At 44.1% G+C, this 5,910-nt stretch overlaps 1 long non-coding RNA gene across 1 annotated transcript; it reads left to right on the top strand.

The window, feature by feature from the left end:
• Positions 1 to 252: 252 nt before the first annotated feature.
• On the top strand, positions 253 to 5,330 carry LOC115459481. Its single transcript, XR_003940279.1, has 4 exons — positions 253 to 391; positions 4,576 to 4,607; positions 4,783 to 4,826; positions 5,298 to 5,330. It is a non-coding gene; the product is annotated as an uncharacterized LOC115459481 (long non-coding RNA).
• The last annotated feature ends 580 nt before the right edge of the window (positions 5,331 to 5,910 follow it).

Raw genomic sequence — 5,910 nt, 5'->3', positions numbered from 1 at the left:
CAAAGGGAGAGGGGAGAGGGCTTTTGGAATGAAAGCCAGTTCTGCTGCATTGTATTTTTAAGAGCTGCACAAATATATTGGTGTATATATATAATCCACCAAATATGCTACATATTTCAGTAATAAACTGATACCATTACACCTCGATCGGCTCTTTCAAATAATTTGAATTGAGAGAGGGAGGATTCTAGACGCGAACCAATCTCCGCCTTCCTCTGGTTTCTTCCCCCAGTGACGGTGGAATGACTCTTCCAGTATATATAGATCACAGTTCGCAGATCCAGAGCAGAATCTGAAGACTCAGAGACAAGAGAGAAAGACTTCCTGAGCTAGATCATGGAGGGAGCTGTCACTTTTCTGCTGATCACCCTGACACTTTCCAGCCTCCCAGGTATAGTCACCTCTTAAAAGTGTATAAAATCTGAAAAAATCAAGTACCTGGCAAGATCCCAAAACAGTACAATATATTTTATGCTGCTTATCCTTGAAATAAGCAGTGGATTTCCCCAAGTCCATTTTAATAATGATCTATGGACTTCTTTTAGGAAGCCATCCAAACCTTTGTAAAACCATACTAAGCTAAGTGCTGTTACTACATTCACTCGCAACGAATTCCAGAGTTTAATTACACGTTGAGTGAGGAAACTTTTTCTCTGAATCATTTTCAATTTACTACTTTGTATCTTTATTGTGTGCCCCCAAGTCCAGTATTTTTTGGAAAGAAGTGATTCACATCTACCCATTCCACTCCACTCATTATTTTATAGACCTCGAAGAGTTCTAGCCACTTTAGCCTTTCCTCTTAGGGAAGTCATTCCAACCCCTTTATCATTTTCATTGCCCTTCTCTATACCTTTTCTAATTCCACTATATCTTTTTTGAGATGTGGTGACCAGAATTGCACACAATATTCGAGGTACTTTTGCACCGTGGAGTGAAACAAAGGCATTATAACATCCTCATTTTTGGCTTCCATTCCTTTCCTAATAATACCTATCATTCTATTTGCTAAAGTTCGGCTTCCTTTTTCACATATGCATCACTTTGCACTTGTCATCTGCCATTTGGATGGCAGGTCTACCAGTTAAAAAACCAGTGGACACAGCACATTGAGAATACTGATCATTTAACTCTATTCTCTGTTTTCTATCTTTTAACCAGTTTTTAATCCACAATAGGAACTACCTCCTATCCCATGACTTTCCAATTTCCTCTTGAGTCTTTCATGAGGTACTTTTATTAGTAACATGTCATTTATCTTTAAAATCGAGTGAGGTACACGAAGATTGGAGGGTGCCCTAAGTAACGCTGATTTTTAAAAAAAAGGTCCTAGAGGAGATCCATGAAATTATAGACCGGTGAGCCTGACGTTGGTGCTGGGCAAACTACTTTTCAAAATTCAGATACACAATTTCGACTGGCTCATCTTTATCCACATGTCTATTCACCCCTTGAAAGAAATGTAATAGATTGGTGAGGCAAGATTTCCCTTCAGTAATTCTATGTTGGCTTTGTCTCATTAATCCATGCTTTCGAATATGCTCTGTAATTTTGTTCCTTATAATAATATCTACTATTTATAGAGATTTCATTCAGTTTCTCTGACTTGTCAGCTTTGATTACCATTTCTGGCACCAGTATCTCTGACGTAACGTCCGTGAGGGCGGGGCACGGAAGGAAAGAGGAGAGGTCTGCCCTGCCGCTGCTTGCTGCGAAGTGAAAGGAGGCTCAAGGTTAGTTCCGAGAGCCCGGCCCGATAGCGGGTGGAGGGGGGCCCAGCGACCTCGGGTGGGGGGGCCTGGTGATCTCGGGTGGGCAGTGACCTCGGGTGGGCGGCGACCTCGGGTGGGGGGGGGGCCAGGGGCGGCCTTGTCCCGGGCCCGGCTCTGGCTCTCGGCGACCCGACCATGAAAAATGAGTTTATTTTGTTGGGCAGACTGGATGGACCGTACAGGTCTTTATCTGCCGTCATTTACTATGTTAGTCTTTGGGATTCTACATGGAATGTTGCTACTAATTGGGATTCCAGAATCTTCAGAACTTTTAGTACAAGAACAGTGCTGGGCAGACTTTATCTGCTGTCATTTATTATGTTACTATCCAGCTTATTGTCGAAAGAGAAGGACGCCCATCTTTCGACACAAATCGGGAGATGGGCGTCCTTCTCCCGCAGGCGCCCAAATCGGTATAATCGAAAGCCGATTTTGGGCGCTGTTGCATTCCCTACCTTGTTCTTCTAGTGGCGGCCATATTGGAAGGATCATCTGAGCAGCAACCATTTTGGAAAGATCATCTGAGGGGCAGCCATCTTGGAAGGATTGTTTGAGGAGCAGCCATCTTAGGTAGTTCATCAAAGAGGCAGCCATCTTGAATATCTTTTGGGCGTGCCCTATGAGATCTCTCACCTCTCAGCTGTGACCAGGATCCTCTGATTGGAGGCCTATTTAAGAGCTGGCCTGTGACACCATCTTTGCTTCGGCTTCTATCTTGTTAGAGGTTGGTGCTGGTGATTGAACATTCTTCTTCCTACTTTCCTGTTGATGCTGACTTGGATTGAACCTGACCATTGTCTGCTTGCTGCCTGCCCTGACCTGTGGATTGAACCTGACCATTCTCTGCTTGCTGCCTGCCCTGACCTGTAGATTGAACTTGAGCCTTCTCTACTGGCTGCCTACCCAATCTGTGTTCCGTTTCTGTTCTACTCCTGCCTGCCACGGCGGGTGGCCGTCTGACCCCGACCGTATCCGGAAGTCCTGGGGGCCACTTGCACCTGGGAGCTCAACTCCTGGGGAACGGTGGTCGCTTCCCAGGTGAAGCTAGGAGTTGTCCGGCTGCCTGACTGAGTGCGGAGCTTCGCAGATCCTCCACACTCTGTCAAGGCGCAAGGGCTCACTACTTCAGTGCCAACAGGCGCCCCCAACTGCAGTCCGTCGCGGGGATGACCAAAGTTCCTGGGGGCATTCGGAGGCATAGCGAAGGCGGGATAGGGGTGTGTTTATCGGCCGAGAAGAGATGGGCGTCATCGGCTGATAATGGAAAAAAGAAGGGCGCCCCTAGCAAGAATTTGGTCCGCTTTATTTGGTCCCTTTTTTTCAGGTCCAAGTCAAAAAAAGTGCCCGAACAGACCAGATGACCACTGGAGGGAATCGGGGATGACCTCCCCTGACTCCCCCAGTGGTCACTAACCCCCTCCCACCAAAAATAAAAACAACTCTATGCCAGCCTCAAATGTCATACCCAGCTCCCTGACAGCAGTATGCAGGTCCCTGGACCAGTTGTGGTGGCTGCAGTGGACTTCAGGCAGGTGGACCCAGGCCCATCCCCCCACCTCTTACACTTGTGGTGGTAAATGGGAGCCCTCCAAAACCCACCCGAAACCCACTGTACCCACATGTAGGTGCCCTCCTTCACCCCTTAGGGCTATGGTAGTGGTGGATAGTTGTGGGGAGTGGGTTTTTTTTTTGGGGGGGGGGTTGGGGGGCTCAGCACCTAAGGTAAGGGAGCTATGTAACTGGGATCAATTTGTGAAGTCCACTGCAGTGCCCCCTAGGGTGCCCGGTTGGTGTCCTGGCATGTGAGGGGGACCAGTGCACTATGAATCTTGGCCCCTCCCATGACCAAATGCCTTGGATTTGGTCGTATTTGAGATGGGTGCCCTCGGTTTCCATTATCGGCAAAAACTGAGGGCTCCCATGTCTAACGCTGGCGACCTCAGCATTTAGGTCGACCAACTCTTAGGTCGACCAAAATGTTGAGATTTTGGCATCCCCGACCGTATTATCGAAACGAAAGATGGACGTCATCTTGTTTCCATATTACGGGATGCCCCGCCCCTTTGCGGAGACATCCTCAGAGATGGGCGTCCCCATTCAAAAATGCTCCTCTATGTTACTTTGCCCTGGTGTTATATTTACTGAGTCAATATCAGAGTTATTGAAATCACCGATTATTATTGTGTTGACTTGTTTGTTTGTCTCTCTAATTTCTGATAACATTTCTACATCCATCTGTCCATTCTGGCCAGGTTGACAGTAGTACCCTTCAATCACTATCCTTTTCCCCTTTACACATGGAATTTCAATCCATAGGGATTCCAAGATGTGTTTTGATTCCAGCCCTCCGTAACATGCAAAGTGACTACTTCACCAATTCGATCCACCCTATCACTACGATATAATTTGTATCCTGGTATGACAGTGTCCTACTGTTATTCTTCTACCAGGTCTTAGAGATGACAATTATATCTAATTTAGTGCAATCTGTTCTAACTCTCCCATCTTGATTTCTTAGGGTTTTGGCAATTGCATATGGATATTAATCAAATATTGGGGTGGGGAAGAAATCATAAATAAAGATCAATGCAGGGGTCATGGGGTGGGGCTCAGAAATATATGTTTCCCTAGGTCCAATATAGCATTAAACCAGACCTGGTCCTCAGTCCAGCAGAAGGAGGGGACAGGATGGATGTTGTAATACTTTAGGAAGAGAGGTGGAGACTGTCAAAGTTGTACCTTCCAATGTTATTCAAGCAGATTTAAATATTTTTAATTACTTTTACTCTTTCCTTCTTTTTAGGTTTGGAGAGTTTGAATGTCCATACTTCCGAGGTAGATATAAATTTAGATAACTCCATACGTCTAAGGACTCTTCTGATACTAAATCTCCCCATCTTCACACCCCCAACACTCGAATTATTACTCACTCCACATTCTCAAACCCTCCCAGGCACCATCCATGTGAGGATTCCTATGACCTTTGACTCTTCTTTTTTATTCTTTACAGATGATTTGTATAGACTTGAGGATGGACAAGTTTTGTGCACCTAGGTAAGATTATAAGAATATTTTGAACATAAGAACATAAGCATTGCTGTACTGGGAAAGACCAAAGGTCCATCAAGCCCAGTATCCTGTTTCCAACAGTGGCCAATCCAAGTCACAAGTACCTGGCAAGATCCCAGAAGAGCAAAACTAATTTTATTCTGCTTGTCCTAGAATATGCTTTGGATTTTCCCAAGTCCATCTTAATATTAGCTTATTGATTCTTTTTTAGGAAACTATCCAAAACATTTATAAACCCTGCTAAGCTAACTGCTTTTACCCTAGAAACAAATTCCAGAGTTTAATTACACATTGAGTGAAGGAATATCTTCTATGATTCTTTTTAAATGTATTACTTAGTAGCTATATTACATGCCCCCTAGTCCTAATATTTTTGGAAAGAGTAAACGAGCAATTCACCTCTACCCATTCCACTCCACTCAGTATTTTATAAACTTGTATCATATCTCCCCTCAGATTTGATGGCTTAATAAAGAACCCTAAATGTGACTTTCACCTGGAAATCTTGGACAATTTATGTAGAATATGTGTCCCTATAAAGTAAGTACATCTGTCAGTCACTTGTATTGTCCCTACCCTAACCTCTTTTTTGATTCTGTTTCTTCACCACCCTTTCTCTCCTTTCTTTTCTGCACCTTTATTCCTTCCAATTATCTCTCCTCTCTACTCACCTCTTCTCTCATCTCTCTGCAATCTCCCACTTCAGCCCCCTTATCCAATCCTCAGGTCTGCAGTTATCTCCCCTTTCTCCCAGACCCCACATCAGATCCGACTTTCCACTCCTGCACGAATCATTTTTAAAATTATTTGTTTAGTCTATCAAGTGCTGTATGGGAATTATGAACTGTTAACTCAGTTCTTTTCACATTTACTTTAAATAATTCTGTCAGAATGCAGGAAAATTTAGTACTGAGGTACCGGTTTTTGGAAATATAAGATTTAAACATCAGGTTGATGCTACTACTGAATGGAATTCTTTACCGTTAGGTAACTATGGATGGTTGTATAAGAAATTGAAGACCTTTTGTTAATCCTACTATTCTGTTCTTTCCTGCTTCTGTGCAACTTC

Source organism: Microcaecilia unicolor, unplaced genomic scaffold (assembly GCF_901765095.1).
Source record: "Microcaecilia unicolor unplaced genomic scaffold, aMicUni1.1, whole genome shotgun sequence".
Taxonomy (NCBI): Eukaryota; Metazoa; Chordata; class Amphibia; order Gymnophiona; family Siphonopidae; genus Microcaecilia; species Microcaecilia unicolor.
This window is presented reverse-complemented; position numbering and strand designations above follow the sequence as displayed.